The following is a 19,593-nucleotide window of genomic DNA, read 5'->3' as shown; positions in this document are numbered from 1 at the left end:
CCTCACAACCTGCTCTAGTCAATGACCGCTCCGCAGAGGACTGCCTTTCTTATTTGTGCCCCCGTCGGTTCCTGTCTCATGCTTTTGGAAACTATGTAGATTACATGGTATTACATAGACGCCAGAGGGTCTCCCTGTATTTTCTCATCACCTCTGTTGTGTTGAAAACATCATCTGTTTGTCCAGTGGTGATTTCAGGTATGGAAAAGAATAGTACAAAGGAAAGATCTGGGGGCACCTGGCTCTGGCAGTGGATGTTTTATTTTATTTTTAATCCTTTTTATTTTAAAATAGTTTCACTCACAAGAAATAGCAAAATAAGTACAGAGTTCTTATGTCCCCTTCACCCAGCTTCTCTCAATGATGTCATGATAATGTAATAATACGTTACATGACAATATGACATTGAGAAAGCCAGGAAATTGATGTTGGCACAACACTCTCGGTGATCTGTACTCATTTAGTTATTAAAATATTGGCATATTACAGTTTGCAGAAATGGAGATTTATGTGAAAGCTCAAATGCACCGGAATGAAAAACACAAGGAAGATTGAAAAGTGAGCAGCTCAGATTTAGAGTAAATAAATTAGACTTGAAAATTAAATTTGTATTTGTCCAACAGACATGTAAGTCTGTTGGGCCAGGCATTGAGCACAGGGCTTGCCGTGCAATCCTTTTATACAATCCAGCATACGCTATAGGACTATATAGTGTTTGGGTCCTTTTGTGTGTAACCTACTTTATAACATTACTGTTTGCTAAAAGTGCTTACATGAGTTGATCTCTTTTTATTCTAATAAACTATTTGTCCCTCCAACACGAAAGTCTGGCATGACTTTATTATTCATCAAATTGAAGAGTCGTTCTAGTTTGGTGTCCATCCACGTCGCTTTCAGGCACACGCACATTTCCTTCACGTTAAGGGATGAATACTGACTCTGTGGTTATCAGTCACCAGGATGGCAGAACTGGGGTGCATGCACCCCAGCTGATACTGCAGACTCGGAAGACCATATCTTCTGTTTGGGTGACCTCTGAGCCGCCCCCTCTCTGGATTCTTCCAGCCCCATTTCCCAGGAGTGAATTAACTCTCACTTCTCCAGGCGTCCTTCTGCCATTCAGGGCACAGTCACATTTTCTAAGGACATAGATGTTGGAAAGGAGTAAATGAGGGTGTTGAAAGGAAGAACCTATGGAGACATTCTCATGTTGTACAACCTTAGTAAAAGTTACAGAAGCTTTTTCAAGAGAAGCACCGCTGTGCAAGACATAAGCTTGGGTGTAAGAAGAGGAGAGGTAAAAAAGCTGCTCTTTGTTACTTTTCTGCTGCAAACCCCTCTTCCTCTTAATTGTTGACCTGCTTGTGTAGTCTCAGAATACCTAAAATCAGCTAAGAGCAGCCTTCACATTTCAGAAATTTCTGCAGAATCCGAGTAGAGAGTCAGTCGGCTCTTTCCTAGTGAAAACTTTGCTGGTTGATGGGGTTCATTCCATTTCATAATTTTTTTTTAATGTAAGTGATTCAGGAGTTTCAATTATTGGGCTAGGGGATTTTTCTATTGAGTGCAAATATTTTATAAATGCAACTAATGAAGGAAACCACATCTAACTCTTGCTTGGGCATCAGTACTCTTTAAGTGGCCAGTTCAACCCACCCAGTGAAATGCTGTTCTGCAAAGGTAAAAACGCTCACACCCTATAATAATAACTCAGAACTTTTTTTCATGAATACGACACTAATTCTAGTAGAAATATTCAATCTGAATGGACAGGAGCCGTATGAATTGTTTCTGACTTGTGCTTCATGCGTGAAGGAAAATAGTTCTGGAAATAATTACCTTGAATTAACTTAAAAATAAGAGAGTACCTTGCAGTTGTATTGTTCCAAGCTTCTGAGAAATTCAAAGTAGGTTATATCATCACTCTGCTGTGAGTGGCAAACAGGCATTTCAGAGCTGAGTATTCTTAGGTGAAGAGAAGCCAAGAGATTGATCTGAGTCAATCCAGGAACCCCCTTACATCCAGCACTGAGGTGTGTGGTCAAATGGGAGAAGATGCTGAAATTTTTTTTTTTAATAGTTTACTACCCAACTTTAAGACCAGCTACACAAACTTCAGCATCCTACTGAGCTATATTTTTTTAATCTTCGCTTTAAAAAAATAATCTTTAGTTTTGCCGCTACCTCTCCATGGTAATTTTAGACTCAAGGGTAAGAGAAGAACTTGGAAACCTTCGTAAGAGAGGTGCTCCAGTATCTGAAATGATCCAAGATGTCATTTACATCTGGGTTCTCTTTGCTAGACGTTTTCCCAGCATCTCAGTTTAATTACTGAGTTGGAATGGAAGAATCCGCAGAAGAGACAGAGATGGCTCAGATACGTCCCTGTCCCTCCATTAATGAATAACTGTGTAAGATCTACAAAGCAGAAACAGGTTCGCAGACGTAGTAAACAATCTTATTTTTTTTTTCCATTAAAGGTTATTACAAAGTATTGAACATAGTTCCCTGTGCTATACAGTAGAAAATTTTTTTAAAGTCTATTTTTATATATAGTGGCTAACATTTGTAAATCTCAAACTCCCAAATTTATCACTTCCCACCCCCTTTCCCTGGTAACCATGAGTTTGTTTACTAAGTCTGTGAGTCTGTTTCTGTTCTGTAGATGGGTTCGTAATTGTCTCTTTTTTTGTTTGTTTAGATTCCACAGATAAGTGATATCATATGGTATTTTTCTTTCTGACTTACTTCGCTTAGAATGACTATCTCCAGGTCCATCCATGTTGCTGCAAATGGCATTATTTCGTTCTTTTTTATGGCTGAGTAGCATTCCATTGTATAAATATACCACAACTTCTTTATCCAGTCATCTGTTGATGAATATTTAGATTGCTTCCATGTGATGTATTTTGCTTATTATTGTTTACCTTGTTTTCCCCTCTCAGTTCTTTGGGCTCCTGGGGTGAACGGAGCTGGGAAGACCACCACGTTCAAAATGCTTGAATGGAGACATCCCTCTGACCTCCAGACACGCCGTCATCAGGACACCCATGGGGTAAAGTCCAGATTTAATCATTTTTGCTGCTTATTGAGTAACTGTCGGTCCCCAGCATCCCCTCCCAGCATCCTGTGCACCAGAGTCTGTGGATGTCATTGTCCTCCAGATTTACCTTCCGGTGAGCACTCCTCGGAAGGGGGAAAAGAGCCTCCAGATGCGAATGAAATGAACTTGGTGTTTCTGGCCAAAGGGTTGAGGAGGTGTTGGCAAGAAGCAGCCAAGGGCTGACCCCTTTCAGAGGCACCAGGTGGGTTTTAGGTGTCCAGCTGCTCCCTGCCTTGGGTAGCTCAGGTGAGCAGGAAGCGGCTGGGGCTGGTTATTCCTGCTTTTTGCCATGGGGTGGAGCGTCAGGTCCCCTCGCTAATGTGGAGGTGCCGGGAGGGGCTGGGTGCTTTCATTTGTCTGGCCACCCGGACCTGACTTTTGGGTGGTACAGTAATTCTCCAGCTCCTCCTCCACAAGCCACCCATGTGAGTCCCAATACTTTATTTGTTCCTATATTCCATCCTATATCCCACTTTTCTTATTTTCAGTATGCTATGAGAAGTTCCTGGCATTTTTTTTTTCTTTCTTTTTTAAATTGAAGTAAAGTCAGTTTACAGTGTTATGTCGGTTTACAGTGTCTTGTCAGTTTCTGGTGTACAACATCATGTTTCGGTCACACATCCGGCATTACATCTTTTCTCTTTGTCCTACTGAGTGAATTCACGGTAACTTGATAACAGATTTCCAGAGTCTGTTGTTGAACTGAAACAGAGAACGCTCCATGCCTGCTGTCTGCTCTCTAAAGGTCATTGTAGAAACAGCCATCGAGTTCTCAGCACTGTATTTGAGTTCAGTCTCTCTACTGCAGATCTTAGAGCTATTCTGAAATAGACTTGGAAATGATTTGCTTGGGATTATCGTATATTGGTGCCAATATAGTCATTGGAAAGAGTTGTTCAAAAAAATCATAATTACTCATTAATTAGCCAAAGTTCTGCATCGACAAATACTAATTGTCCATCTCTGATGTGCCTGGTGCCAAGAAGACGAAAAACTTTCCTGTAATCCTAAAGTCCAGTGTTAATATTTATGCCTCCTACTAGTTTAAACAGACATACATATCTGTGTGCATAGATTTAATTTGATCTGTTATCTGCTGTGTATGTACATTCCAAATCCTCTTCAACAATACTTATTAAAAGGTTAAATTTTTTGCGAGTCTGGTGGGCATGCGATCGCATTGTTAAATTCATCTGTGCTCCCTTAATCACTCATGAACTTGATTACATCGAGTGCCTTCTCCACGTTTATTTGCTGCCCAGGATTTCTTTTGCCAATTGTCTGCCACATCCACTGTCCTTTTCCTATAAGGTTGTCTTTTTGTCACTCATTATGTACGGGTTTTTAATACATTGAACTGGCAACAAATCCTTTGTGTGTGTTAAGTATTATCTTTCAGCGGTACCCTGTGTTTTAACTTTGTTTTAAAAGTGTACGTAGAGAAGTTCTCAGTTTTGATAGAACCAGTTGATCATTTTTCCCTTTCGTATTTCTTGCTTTTCGAATTCTTGCAAATTCTTCTTTTTCTAAGGAGACAGAACTATTCTTCATATTTTCTCTTCAAAGGCTTATTTTCTACATTCATGTCTTTAATTTATGTGGAATTCATATTTGAATATATTGTGTAGTACAAATACAGTTTTCTTTTTCTGTCCAGAATTCCAGTTTGCCTAGTGCTGGTTTCTCAACAAATTATCTTTCACCCATCAGTTGGGAACACTTCTGTTGCACACGGAGCTCTCAGATAGACTGGACCATCTTAACTCCTCTTCCTTCGGGGTGCATCCTAGTGGTTTCCAAAACCTCCAGTCTTTCCAGCTCTTCATTTTCAGAATTGTTTGGACTATTCTGGGCCTTTATTAAGTACTATTTCTGGAATCATTTTGCCAACCTGCATAAAAATGTCACAATATTTGAATATTGTTGTCTGCCTTATCCTTAATTTAAGCTTAACTTTATACAGGTCACTTTAAAAACATCATTCAGTTGCGTTGCACTTTTCTTTCTAGAGTCCTCCCACATCTTTTTTTTTTAATTGAAGTATAGTCAGTTACAATGTCAATTTCTGATGTACAGCCTCATGTCCCAGTCATGCATATATATACATATATTTGTTTTCATATTCTTTTTCACTAAAGATTATTATAAGATACTGAATATGGTTCCCTGTGCTATACAGAAGAAATTTGTTTTTTTTAATCTATTTTTATATATAGTAGTTAATATTTGCAAATCTCAAACTCCCAGATTTATTCCTTGCCACCCACTCTCCCCGGTAACCATTAGATTGTTTACTGTGTCTGTGAGCCTGTTTCTGTTTTGTAGATGAGTTCATTGGTTTTTTTTTTTTTTTTTTTTTTAAGATTTATTCATCCAGATGAATTAGGAGGGAGGTTATTCATCTCTTAATTGTTTTTGTTTGTTTGCACTTTCTTCTTCTTTGATTTTTTCCACGGCTTTTAGATTTTGCTGGCTCACCTTGCAGGTGAGTTTATGTGCTTTTGCTGTCAGTCTGTCTTTTTCTATCTTTCCCCTTCTGTGTTTCAGTTTGTTGCTCCTTCTGCTTCTTATCCCGTGGTCCAGGGCCAGGTCTTAATATGGACAGTTCGGGGTTCCCTTTTCTGGTCACTGCAGGTGGGCCCTAGTCCTGGTCTTGCACCAGGACCTGGCCAGGAAGATGAGCATCTTGGAGGTAGCCTGAGCTCCAGGCAGCATCCCTAGCCTCCTTCCAGGAGAGGCAGGGCTGGAGACCAGGTACCACTCACTGAGCTTGCTTTTGGTCCCTCTCCACCCATGTATGAGTGCTTTTAGTTCCCACCACCTCTCAGGGGCCCAGTTCCTAGCTGCTGTATGTAATTCAGGACCAGAAGATGGCAGCCAGTGGCTATAGACCTGCTTCCTGCATCCCCTTGTTTCTGCACAAAGATACTTATTTTGGCGTGTGTTTTCTTATTCTAGACACTAGTCACAAAGCAGTGAATGAGGCAGATGAAAATCTATTCATCATTTTTGCGTGGAGAGGGAGAGAAATGTAAAGCCTGGTGGCCACAATTCTCATTGGAATTTTAATTGGTTTTATGTTGCATTTATAGATTAACTTGAAAAGAGCTGACAGGTTAATGTGTTTTCTCATCTGCAGACCTTGAATATTTTTCACATACTGAAATAAATTAACTCATTTAGAAAAGTTTTAATCCATCTAGAATACAGTGCATGTCCCAGGAATTCATGAAACAAGCATCTCCTTCTTCTCTTATGGTTATGAAACCATAACCATAAGAGGTTATGAAACCTCTGATTTCAATTCTCCTTTTTTGTTCTCCCCAGAACTATCGAAACAGTGTAAAAGGCTAGTGCATCTTATTACTCAGTTAATGGTAGTATTGTTACTGAGTTCCAACTTGTTCTGCTCGCTGCACAACAGGCCAATAAATTAGAGAGGAGGTGTTGGGGCAAGGAAAAGCGACTTTATTCAGAAAGCGGGCAGACCAAGAGGACGGCGGACTAATGTCTTGGAGAACCATCCTCCAGTCAGAATACAGGCTCCTTTAATACAAAAAACAGGGGAGGGAGTGTGGTTTGTTGCTGCAAACTTCTTGCTGCAGGAATTCTTTGTTCTTGCAGCTGTCCATGTAGGTCAGGCCATGGTGTCCCTGCAAACCTCCAACAAAACAAAGGTTATTCTCTATCTTGCAACTTGTGTTTCTATCTAAGTGCAGAAGTGCTAACATCCTTCAAGGTCAGAGCTCCCAGAATAGGCTCTCCTGTCTATTTCAGGCTAAAGGCAACATTGTTTCATAAAAGGTGCAGAGCTGGCAAGAGTAGAAAACAGGGCACAATGGTCAAAACTAAAGGAACAGATCCAGTATGGAGCCGGATGTGTTCTCTGTTACAGATGGACGCTGAGGGATATTTAGGAGAAGTTCGGGACAGCTCATTGATTTGATATGGGGGGTGGGGTGCAGGCAAAGAGACCAAGACGATCCCTGGGCTCCCTTCTGATTGGGAAGACAGCTTTGTCTGGACTGTTTGAATTTGAGGTGGCCTGTGCGACCTCCAGGAGGGGACCCTGGGCTGAGGGTACTTGGCATTCAGGGTCACTTGACATCTGCAATCTTTACCTTTTCTATTTGTTTCTTTTCTATATGTAAGAAATGAATTTTCCTAAACCTTGATACTTTTCAACCTAGTGTCCCACTGTTCTCTGTCTCATCAGAAGCTTCCTGAAAGAGTGCCAGCGCCCCTCTCTATCCTGTGCCCCATCACGCTGTGACACTAGCCGTGGGCTCTTGCCACAGCCTCCAGTGGCCTCCTCCTGTGCCTTCCCCCTCCCCCAATTATTTGAGAGTCCCAAGCTCACCCTCCCCCTGGCATTCACCTGCCAACCCACTCCAGCCTCCACATCCCCACCCCGTCCTGACTCCCGCCCTCCTTTTCAAACCCCCCATCCTCCTCCCGGGTTGAGGCCTGGGTCCCGCGGCAGGGGCCCCGGGGACCGGGCGCCTATGCGCGCCTTTCGCCGGCACGGAGCTGCGGTCCTTCCTTGGCGACGTGGCCCTGGGAGGCTATGGACACAGACGAGTAGTAGGTCTGTGCTTCCCTTGTCTGGAGGCACCGCCTCTCTGTGTGAGAACAATGAGCAATGTAACACCTTTAAACTTATTTTAGCTTTTTTCTATCCTGAGTTTTTTTTTTTTTTCATTGTTAGGAAACATGTAAGTTGTTTGATGTTGCCTCTTCTGTAACATAGGCTTTATGTAGGCTTTTCATGTAATCATAAAATAATGTTCTGAAGGTAAAAAGGAAAGGCAGTAATGCTTTTCTTTTGGGGCGGGCGAATCCTCCAGGCATAGCCCTTTTGTGCCTGCAGCTGTACCGGGTCGCTTGTGACCAGACCTGTCTGCTGCGATCCCTGGACCACGGAAAGAGAACACTTCGGAATCTGCACAGCTGGAGCCGCACTTTCCTCTGTGGAGATGCTGGGCCCTTTGCCTTCCGAGCTGTGGTACATCATAACTTAAAAGTGATTGCGAGTCCTAGGGGTGCATCACAAAGTGAGTTATTAAAGCTGAAAGTACTTTCTCCAGTTTCTCCGTCTTGCTGTAGAAAGAGATTAAAAAACAAAATTAGTTTTTAATTCGTCTACTCTTGCAAACAGGTCTCTGCAAGAAGCGAGGAGTTTGTGTACTAATCTAGATCACATGCTCCCTTTCTGTCCTAGCATGTGTTTGCCTTGATCTGAGGGCGGACTAAACATGGTTTCTCCTAAGCAGTTTTTGGTTGCCTTCAGTGCGTGAAAATTAGCTTGTACACCTTTGATGCACTGTGATTGTCTATGAAACAATTAGAGATTGTGAACTTTTATTGCACCCTGTTGGTTCGTATTCTCTTGAAGCAGCAGAAATCAGGGCACACTGCCATGGTCTGGAAGCATGTTTGGCAGGTGCCAATCAGTTAATGTTTGTTAACGATGAGATGATTCAAGGTGATTTCCAAACATTGGCTACATTTTGGTAACATTTTCCTTAAGATTTTAAAGCACTTCCTTGTATTTCTAAATTTCAAAATTGAGTGTTTTATATAGTTTGGAGCACCTTACATGGTTCAGATGTATATATCTTACACATTTTAGATATAAATGTAGAACTTTTAAACAAAGAATTTTTTATTGTTAATTTTGAGAGAAATTTGGTTTTGTAGTGGGGAAGTTTTTGTTGTTTTCCATGGGTTTTTTTTTGTATTTTTAAAATAAGATTTAAATTAAAAGTAAATAATAGGTAACTTCCAAAGTGATAGGGTTACTTGTAGCTTCAGGAACAGTTATTTTAGACATTCTCTGGGAAAACAGAATTTTTCTTGTTGGGTCGACTTTTGCAGCTCCAGAGAACCATCGCCTGCCAGGATTCAGACCTTCCCAGCGAGCTGCTCTATGGACAGGCCGGTTATCTGTACGCCTTACTCTACGTGAACTTGGAGATGGGTCCCGACGCCCTGTGCGAGTCAGCTGTCAGAGAGGTACTGTGGGATCCTGCCGCCTGCAGAGTCCTGCCCCATCCCCCTGGCTGCTTGCACAGAGTTATAGGAGTGGCTGGATTCTGCTTCTAGGTGGGAGTAATTTCCTAAGGCATCTCATCAGATTCATAAACAGCCCCTTTTTCTCCTATCAGGGATTTTTTTTTTTTAATTAGGTCTGTATTAATTCAGCCGTTTTTACTAGAACCAAACAACAGCAGCTTCAGAAAGAATGTTTATTTCTCTTTCACGGGGTCTCTGAACAGCTCAGCTGGGCAGTCCAGGCAAATACAATTCTTCTGTCTCGCTCCACCTTATTTTAGGGCCATGCCCTTCTCTGCATGACCAAAGGCAGCTGAGCACCTGCAGCCCCCAGGGTGGTGAGGGGTTGAAGGGTGAGCACTTTCCTTTTTAAGGCCGACTGGAAGTTGCCCACCTCCCTTCTGCTCATGTTCCACTTCCAGACCTCAGTCAGATGACTGTGTCTGGCTGTCTGTATCTCTGAGGCCAGATGCCCAGCTAAAAGTTAGAGCATTGTTAGCAAGAATAGACAGGGCAGAGGATATGAAGAAACAGTTAATGTCTTTGCCACATAATCATTACAGATGTGATGTTCTTCTTTTGTTCTAACTAGAATCCTGCAATACACCTCATTTCTTAGCCTTTCATGAATAAAGCCAGTTCCTCCAGCCTTGGAAGATGTGCAGTCACCCCTCAGCACCTGCTGGGGATTGGTTCCAGGAATCCTCTCCTATACCAGAATCCTGGGGTGTTAAGGTCCCTTATGTAAAGTGGTGTAGTATTTGCGTATAACCTGCACACACCCTCCCCTGTATTTTAAATCATCTCTAGATTGCATGTAATACTTAATATAAATGCTAGGTAAATAGTTGCACGTGTGCAGTAAATTCAAGTTTTGCTTTTGGGAAATTTCTGGATTTTTTTCCCCCAATACTTTTGATCTGAGGCTCATTGAACCTGTGGATGTGGAACCCGCAGTGGATACAGAGGGCAGACTGTATTTGCCAGTCCTTTGCAGGAAACATTGAAGCTACAAAGCAACTAAGAAGTCTAGGATAGTTTTAATAGGAAGCTTTTCTAGATTCTAGTAAGCTCTTCATACAAAGACCTTTTGAGTTCTTGGGTCTACTTAGTATCTTTTTCTATTGAGATTGTCTTCTGATTTCTCTCTGCCTATATTTATTAATTTATAAAATAAAGATAAGTGTTGGCTACTAACTAAAGATTTTTACATTAAGTCACCTGTCTGTATAAAGATGTATTGTTATTTTTAATTAGACTAAAACAGATTTAAGTTTTTGGACTTGTGCTGTCTCATCTCCGTAGGCAGTCGCTGCTGTTATTAAATCGGGCAAGACTTCATCGAGGGAAGAAAAGAAGGCTGAGCGCCATCCCCTGTTGTATCAGTGGCGCAGGAAGCAGTATGCTGGCGTGGCCCATGGCGTGGCTGGAATGTACTGCATGTTAATGCCGGTGAGTGGCTAGCGCAGTGACCACATTATGACAGATCCCCGCTGGGACAGGAGATGGGAACTGAAGGTTTACTACAAACCAAGCAGGTCAAAATGAAACGAGGATCCTACTTTGAGTCCTGGCTCCCTGAGCTCTTCTTCATCCCCAAGCAGTGACCTCCTGAGAGCACATTCTGTGTGCAGGCTTGTGCTCGATTAGGTGTCTGCTGCCCAACCTTATTCTGTCTATGCCCTCCTGCTCTGATAATAGGGGAGAACCTTCATGGGGCTGAAATGGCTTCCAGAATCCACACCAGGGCAGAGACTGTTTCCTATTCAGATACCTCCAACTTGCTATCAGTTGTGTTCAAAATGTTTAACCAGTTTATTGTTGTAGTTAAGATCTTGTCTCTGTAGTGAGTTAAGTACTGACTCTTCCATCACATAGTCAGAGACCTCTCCCCAAACATTGCTGCAGCCTGCTTGCAGCCTTACCGTCTGTGGGTCCCGTGGCCCCTTTCTCTGCTCTGTGCATGGCCTACAGGCAGACCTTGGGGACATCGTGGGTTCAGTTCTAGATCACCACAGTAAAGCAGCTACTGCAGGGAAGCTGGTCACAGGAATGCTTTGGTTTCCCAGTGCATATAAAGGTTATGTTTACATGATCCAGTGGTCTCTTGCGCAGTTGCATTATGTCTTAAAACATGTACATACCTGAGCTTTAAAATATGTTATTACTAGAGAACACTTAACCACCATCTGAGCTTTCAGTGAGTTGTAAGCTTTCTGCAGTGGTATCATCAAGATCACTGGTCCCAGATCACCACGAGAAATACAGTGGCAATGAGGCAGTTTGAGAGAGAGCGAGCTTTACTAGAAAGTCTCCCAGATACAGACTGAGCAACTGCTGTTGGAAAACTGGTGCCAGCAGGCTTGCTCCGGGCAGGGTTGCCACAGTCCTTCAGCTGGTAAAAAGCACAAATGAGGCACGATACAGCAAGGTCTGGCTCCTAGCTAAGTTATTCTACCACACCCATAACAGAGTGGTTAAATAAATTTGTTCAAAAAACTTGTTCAGAATTACAGAAATAGTAAGTCAGGGAGCATTGATTAGAATTTAGATCTTTTTAACTAAAAGGCCATATATTCCTTTTAAAAATTTTTACCATAAATTCCTTTTTTATTTTTACCTTCTGCACCATCCTGCTACTTGCTAAAGGAGATTCATGTCTGCACAGGACCAAACTCCCTTTTCTGCTGATTAGCTGTCTTTGTTTATTGCTGTAGAAAGTAAAACGTGTATATTCCAAGATGTAAATTTTGTTTATAGTGCAGACATTTCCAAAATATCCAGAATTGTATCATTTAAAAATGGTAGTGTTATTCTGGTTAGTTGGCAGATTGTCCATTTTTTGGTATTTTTAAAAGAGAGAATACCCTTAGGGAAAACATAATGAGAATCACACCCATAAAAAATGACCTTTAGATTCCGATGTTTAGGTTCATTTTGTTAGGTATTAGAGGGTTCCTTGTGAGAATCACAAGTCATAAAAATTTCAGCTCATCTACTTATAAAGTGGAGAACATGGAAACAGTATTTAATAAGAATTCAATTTAGAAATTGGTGTCAGGGAGGGGCTTCCAGATGGTGGAATAGAAGGACATGGGGCTCACTGTCTCCCACAAATATATCAGAAGCACATCTGCATGTGTAACAGTTCTCAGAGAATGCCTGCTGAACTCTGACAGGAAGTATGGTACAAGAGGGACTACAAGGAAAATCTTCCCAAAACTGGGTAGGAGTTAAAAAAAGAAAAAAGAAACTGGGACAGGACCTCCTCCCCGGGGAAGGGGAAAGGAGCGGGAGCGGCCAAGGAGGAAAATCGCCCTCCCCCTGGGAAGCCCCGCCGCAGTGGGGAGGTCATCGGGGACAGAGGGAGCCTTGGAGGCTCCGAGGAGAAAGCAGCAGCCGCTTGGCAGGCAGGACAGAGAGAAGTCGTCACAGAAGGTCCCTGTGATCCCTAACCCGAGACGTAAGCCCGCAGAGTGGGCTGGGACGGGGTGCTGGAGCTTGGGCTTCAGAGGACAGATCCGGGGAGAGACCTGGGGTTGACTGCACAGAAGCAGCCTTGGAAGGGATGGGAGTGTGCACAAAAGAGCCTGGGTCCACCATGGAGAGCTGCACTGTGGCGAGCACAAGGAGGAGGGCTGGAGCAAGCAGCCAGAGCAGCCTCCTTCTCCGTGAGCCCACAGGGCGCTGCTGGGGCGCAAAGGGCCGCACTGTCAAAGCACCCTCGCAAAGGGAGATGCGCAGTGCTGCCCTTGGAACCTTCTCCGTGAGCCCGCAGGTTGTGGCCTGATACTAAACGCCCCATAGTTAACAATTCTGTGAGCCCGTGTGATGAGGGGACAGGCAGCAGCACAGAAGGCTCTTCCCGGTGGACATGCCTTGTGGGAGGACACCTGGCAGCTACTCTAACGGCAGAACCTCTCTCCACCCGCACGGGTTGCTGTGCCTCTGTCCAAATGCACAGAAGTCACTGCAGCAAGAGTGAGCCCTGCCGGGTATGACTGTGAACTCAGGGTGGTGGTGATGTGTAAGTCACTGATGTCACGAATGTGCCACCTCTCCCAGTGTTGAAAGTTTTGAGTGTGTAAGGACTGGGTATAGAGGCGAACTCTCAGTACCGTTAAGTCAATTAGGCTGTGTACCCAAAGATGTTCTAGAAGTAAATCCTTTTAATGAAAAAACTGTAATGTCTGGAACACGGGCCATGGAAAGACAGGGCCCCAACGCTGAATCAGTGGACAACCACACCAACGCCCTGGGCAGTATCCCCATCCCTGCTGGACACAGAACCCACATGGGAACTTGGGAAAATACAGATGTCTAGGCCCCACCTGCAAAAAGTGGGTCAGAGTCTCCCAGGGGGCCCAGAACGACGCCCTCCTGCCTTGGCCTCCTGCTGCGCCGTCTTCCCCGAGCCCCTTGCAGACACAGCAGCTTCATGTCTCACGTTGTGTCCTGAGTCTCAGCGTCTTCTTACACCGCAAGTGCCCTGGAATCGAAGCAGAAGACTGTTGTCCACCTCTGGTCCACAGTGCACGTGCAGGCTGCATCCCAGGGACTCTGCATCAGAAGGACTTGTGGGAGAAGATTTCCAATTAGAGGCTCTTGTTCTTCCACAGAAAATTGAGGGTGACCCTGGAGCCCTGAGCCCTCACGGGTAGACCGTCGTCCTTGCTGGAGGCCTGGTTCCTGGAGCCCCCACCTCTGGCCCCCTGGTGGTGGCGGCCAGGGCAGCCGGAGCACCAGGGCCCCACAGGAAGGGCCAGGGGTTGCCCTGGACCCGCAGCGCCTGCCTGTGGTGCTGGCTGTCTTCTCTGAGCTCCTTGAGCTTTCTGTCCGTCCCAACGGCTGCCATCCAGCTCTTCCGGGCTCTCTTCTCCATGAAGAGGCTCTTCCGATGGTAGGGGGGTGGGTTTCCTCCCAGTGCTGGCCCAGGGCCTCGGCCATCTGCTTGTAGACACTGCGGAGTAGCTGCATGGAGGTCACCTGTCTGCTCGCGGCGGCCAGCTTCCTCTCCACTTCTGAGCAGCACGTTTTGTCCTGGCACCATGTGTCCTGAAGCTGAGTCAGGTGATGCACGTGGACTGCGGGCAGCATCTGGAGGCTCTGGCGCAGCTGCTGAATCTCACTGTCGAGCTGGGCGCTCTCTTGCCGCAGACCTGCTTCCCCCTCCTGTAGACTGGCTGTTTGTCCTGCCAGCTGTGCACTCATCCACTTTTCTTCCCCCACTTCTCTGGCTCTTCCTTGAGGCTCCAGCTCAGGATCTGGATGGGACAGTCTGATGTCACCCCGGACAACCTGAGGTCCCCTTCTGGCCAAGGGACAGATGGGGGGCTGTGTGCCGTCCCTGCGCCCTGCTGGCCTCTGGCACTGCCGTCCGCCCTGCTGTGTCCCAGGATCCTGGGCCGGGGGGTGGCCCTCAGCAGGCGCTCAGTCAGGGACTTTAGCTTGGTGGCCTTGTCCTCCGTGGCCCGCTCTCTCCGCGCGTTCGCACCCACCAGCCTTTCTTTCCCCTCCTCCTCTTCGACTCGCTGCTTCCATGTGGTGATACCTTGGTCCAGCACCGCCTGCGTTTGTGGAGAAAGAGCGTTTTCCTTCAGGTCATTCCTCCGTCTCTGCTGAAGCTGCTTCCAAGTCCTCTTAGGTGCTTGGACGCTTGTTTTCTCACCAGTCACTTGGGAGATTTCAGGAGGTGGATTCTTCTGAGCCTTTTCCATAAAGTCTGCAATGCCCTGAAATGATGACTTCCTCAGGTTGTGTTCGTAGACGAGAAGCACGAAGTCTGTAAGAAGGGAGGGCTGGCCTCCCCGCTGGGCAGCCTGCCGGCTCCATGGGCCTGGGTCATGGGTCCAGCACTCTTGGTTTGTTGTAGAGTCTTCGTCGTGGGAAGAGCACGCCTCGCCTGTTATCTCCCCACTTTGGGACATATACCTTCTCCGTAGTAGAAACACCAGCCCCAGCACAGACACCAGGGAAACACCAGAGTCAGGCTTTCCCAAACCAGTAGCAGAGCGCACCACAGCCACACCAGCATCAGTGGGGATGTGGGCCTGGGGGCAGGGAGCAGGCCCCCCATGGCTGCCAGGGCCCACAGCTCTGCCTCTGAGGCCAGGGTTCTCTGGGCCACAACTGACGGTTCAGAACTCTGGGGGTGGTCCATCTCTATGTAAACAGGTTCCTGACGACTGGGGCGGACCATCAGTTGGGCCGGGGGAGGGGAGGCAGGCCAGGTTCTAAGAAATTGTTCTCCCAAGTTGGCTCTCGAGTTACAGTGGTGTTACTTCCCCAGGCACTGGGGGAGGGGGGAAGGGCTCTTCCCAGCCTGGAGCTGGGCCACTCTGGCCCCTGCTGGCCCCACAGGAAACCCAGGGGTTCAGAACAGGGCCAGGCCAGGATCCTTTGCACAAGGGTAGGTCTGGGCCGAGTAAGGGAGTCCCGTCCCGTGGGGAGGCCCGTTCTGAGTGAAGGTTCCCTCCAGCGAGGAAGGCTGTGCTCCCACCCAGTTCCAGAGATCTGACTACCCTGAGGCTCCATCTCTGCTGTGATGGGTGATGTGGGAGACAGTGATGGGGGAAGGGCGACCCAAATGATAAGGAAAGCCCCAAAACTCACCAGCAGGTCCCTTGATCAGGTGGCAACTGGATGGCCAGGATGTCTTAGTACAGTAGCTGCCACTGCTGTGTTAGTAGATGTGGCCAATAGCACCCTGGGACAGCCACTGGAAGTTCTAACCCCCAACCAGGTATAGGGAGTCTTAGAGACAGAAGGACACCACTGGCCGACAGGTGGGCGAGTACTTGGTTCCCCAGACAGCACTCTTACAGTTTGTCAGGTTTCACTTCTGGCCACTCTAATGCCAGATCCCGCATCCCAAGAATCCCTTATTGCCTCCTGTGTGGAGACCATGGAGCAAGTGCACTCTAACCGCCCAGATCTCAGGGAGGAGCCCCTGTGCAGCCCGCTGCAGAGTGGGTTACTGATGGAAGTGGCTTCACACAGAATGGGACAAGGAGAGCTGGTTACGCTCTAGTAAACCAGACACAGCTTTTGAGTCTGGAGCTGTGCCCTCCCAGACTTCTGCCCAAAAGGCATCGAGGCACTTATCCAGGGGAAGACTGGCCAATGGAGTTTACCCAGATGCCCCTTTGTAAGGGATGGAAATAACCTGTTGGGATCCATAGACACCTTGACAGGATGGGTAGAAGCTTTCCCCACCAGAACAGAAAAAGCAATACAAGTGTCAAAATTTATGCTCAAAGAAAAAATCTGAGGTTCGGGCTACCAAAATCTTACAGAGTCATAATGGACCCTCCTCCACTGCCAAGGTGACTCAACAGGTTTCCTCTGCTCTGGGTATTAACTGTGGCCTCCACTCTTCCTGGAGTCCCTAATCCTCAGGCAAGGTAGAAAAAGCCAATCATGTTCTAAAGAGAACATCTGCTAAGCTGTGCCAGGAAACCTCAGAAACCTGCGTCCCCCTCCTGCCTATAGCCCTTCTAAGAATAAGGACGGCCCCTAAGGGAATTTTAAAACTTAGCCGATTTGAAATGATGTATGGAAGGGCTATCTGAACTTCAGCTTTCCTGTTTGATGAGGAGGCCCATAGATTAGTCTCCCACATTGTTAGCTTGAGCCAAGTTCAAAGAGCCCTCCACGAACGTGGAAGCAAAGCATTGCCCTGTCCTGCCGAGGAAAAGGTTGAAGTCCCCCTCTAGTCGGGGGACTTTGTCTTACTAAACCCTTGGAAGGAGGGGTCCCTGAAGACCAGCTGCAGCCACAATGGAAGGGAACGTATCAGCTCTTGTTAAGCTACGAGGAATTGCTAGTTGGGGCCATCTGTCCAGAATAAAGCCTGTAACTTACAGGCCCCAAGAGGAACCAGGAGAGAGCTAGTCCTGCTCGACAACACAAGACCTCAGGTACTTGTGTAAAAAAGACAAATAGCATCCTGTAGTGGTGATTACAACAGCTCACATTGCTTAAATGTATCCAATCAAAGCTCCTAAAATAAGAAGTACTTAGTATGCAGTGGAAAAGATGTATATTCTCAGTAAAACAGTTTTGTTAAGAAGAAATACTAAAAAAGAGTTTCATGCATAATCAGGATTTTAAGTATTTAACAAATTCTAAAAGTTCTTTGTAGCTCCTGCTAACTCTGAGAAGTTTTCAAGGAAACCTGAGGCATCGTAGATATTAAATTAACTAGGAGTATTTGGTATGTTGAGTTAAATTTGGTCAGTCATAGTGCTACTAACTGTAAACACGTCTCTCTTTGTCAGTTACAGATGTTTAACCATCCCTTATAAGTCTTTGTCATTATAGACTGTTAAGCTGCTGTTACAAGGTGCTCCATCTTTAAGAAGATACATCAGAAGTCACTGGAAACAGTGGGTTCCAGAAGCCCCGCATCAGATGATGGCTATGGCAGGATTCCACCCATGACTGCCCTCAGAGGCAAAAAAGGAAAGGCTGCCCTGCCCCTGGGCCCCTAGATTAGGCATTCAGAGATTTTTACTCCCTGATAGGCAGGGTCAACGCCCCTACTCAGCCTGGAAGTAGTTTCGGAAGACAGACCTTCGCCCCTCTGCAACCCCATAAGATTATGGGAGTAAAATCTCTGAGGGGGGAATGAGACAGGAGGGAAGGGGGCAGGGCACAGCCATTGAGGAATGACAGCAGTTAACACTAGGACAGTGGAAGATTCAACCCCCAGTAGGCCTTGAGGCTCAAGACGATGGGAGATTTGACTTCTAGTAGACCCTGAGCTTCATTATACGCCCTTTGTAATACATTATGGTGAGTAACATGCCCACAGGTGTCACGACAGCTCCAAGGCTGACCATAGGAGGTCCACAGTGGGCAGTGGCCCACTTCCTGGGAACCCCAGCCCCTTCCTCAGGCTAGTTAGACTGGTCCTCCCACCACAAGACCATAAAAAGTGGCAGCACCTCACTTTGTGGCTACCCTTTTTGTTCCCTCCTCTTCGGAAACGGCCTGCAGTCTGCCTGTGGAGTGTGTGCCTACTTTTACTCTAACCTCAGCACCCAACTCCCACACCTCGTGGCCTTTCTCTTGTGTAGCCCCCTGACTGTGAGAACAAAGGAAGGAGCCTTGGGCCGAAATGGTAAACAAGTTCTAAAAAGCTGCAGACTCAGAGGTGAGAAGGCTGGTTAGCCAATGACGGGTAAGATCCCCAAAGGGGGAACCTAAGACGGGCACAGCCACCTGAGTCCGAGAAGAACGTTGTGAAGCAGCTGTTTCTCATACATTCCGCCCTGATAAACTGTAAGGCTCGCTGGTGCCAACACGAACATGATTTACCAAAAGAGAAAGGGTCTTCTGACCTTGAGCCAGACGCTGCCTGTTAAGCATTCCCCTTATCATTCTTCTTTGCTATGTAAGACTGTGTAACTTAGTGAGGCTTTAGAGTAGCCGTCAGCTCTCTCCGCGTACGGTGTGTATGTGAACGTGATACTGCGACACCAACGTCTTGCCTTCTGAAACAGCCTAAGCTCTCTGCACTATGTATCTCTCTAAGTTATCTCTCTAAATGAATCTACCTTTACTCAACTGTGGCTCACTCTTGAATTCTTTACTGTAGGAAGCCAAGGACCAACACTTGGCAGGGCACGTCCCAGGGGCTCAACCGAGACCTGGGACGCTGCCTTACGCTGCACGTCCATTTTTCCTACATCAGTGTGGCGGGGGCAGGGGGGCTGGTAACATTGTCCCCACCAGGTCCGTGCTGTGGGTCTCTTCCCACAGGACACAGGTCTGGGGAACCCCAGGCTGGGGTCTCCCTTAGCCTCCATGTGCATACAGCAGGCACTCAGTGCACTTCACTGAGCTGCCCCAGGCTGAGTCCTGGTGGCCAGACCCCCAGTTCATGTGTCAGAGGCCATGGAATTGGTCTCAAGTGACCACAGGCCAGATGCTGTGTGCCAGGCCACAGTCCCACTTACACCTCAAGTGACCTGCTGTGAGGAGGGTCCTGGGTGCATCATGACACCCATTTTACAGATGAGGACTTTGAGGCACAGAGAGGTCAAGGTTTGCCCAAAGGCACACAGTGAAAAGGAGGTAAGAGCCTGATGGTCTGGCCCTGCACACAGGGCCTTAACCACAGTACTCTGCTCTGCCTCTGGTTCAGACTTCCTGGAAGGCTGATGAAGTGATGTCTTGGGGCTGAAGATGCCCCCAGGGGGAGCTGGAGGAGGGCTGGGCACTCCTGCAGAGGCCCATGGACTTCCAGTCTGAGGGATGGGTAACCCTCCAGAAGGGGGTTTGCAGCCGCCCTCTGGCCCCCAACTGCCAGCCCCCAGGATCTGGGACCCCAGCACCCTGTTCAGCTTCTTGACCTACACGTCACCAGCAAACGATATATAACCCGAGTGATAGGGCAAACCACCCCGAGTTTGATCAGTAAGTGTATTTCC

The 19,593-nt window shown here is 46.5% G+C and overlaps 1 long non-coding RNA gene across 13 annotated transcripts in view; it reads left to right on the top strand.

The window, feature by feature from the left end:
- LOC105078618 (lanC-like protein 2) overlaps positions 1 to 19,593 on the top strand; it is a 104,431-nt gene that overhangs the window by 44,512 nt on the left and 40,326 nt on the right. For 12 of the 13 annotated variants that reach the window (XR_012509697.1, XR_012509704.1, XR_012509691.1 and 9 more), the window contains 4 exons: positions 2,946 to 3,055; positions 7,974 to 8,108; positions 8,981 to 9,118; positions 10,463 to 10,609. This is a non-coding gene — a long non-coding RNA (lanC-like protein 2). Of the gene's footprint in view, positions 1 to 1,104; positions 1,298 to 2,945; positions 3,056 to 7,973; positions 8,109 to 8,980; positions 9,119 to 10,462; positions 10,610 to 19,593 lie in introns of all 13 variants that reach the window. The other variant, XR_012509710.1, reaches the window with a different exon arrangement.

This window comes from Camelus bactrianus, chromosome 1 (assembly GCF_048773025.1).
Source record: "Camelus bactrianus isolate YW-2024 breed Bactrian camel chromosome 1, ASM4877302v1, whole genome shotgun sequence".
Classification (NCBI taxonomy): Eukaryota; Metazoa; Chordata; class Mammalia; order Artiodactyla; family Camelidae; genus Camelus; species Camelus bactrianus.
This window is presented reverse-complemented; position numbering and strand designations above follow the sequence as displayed.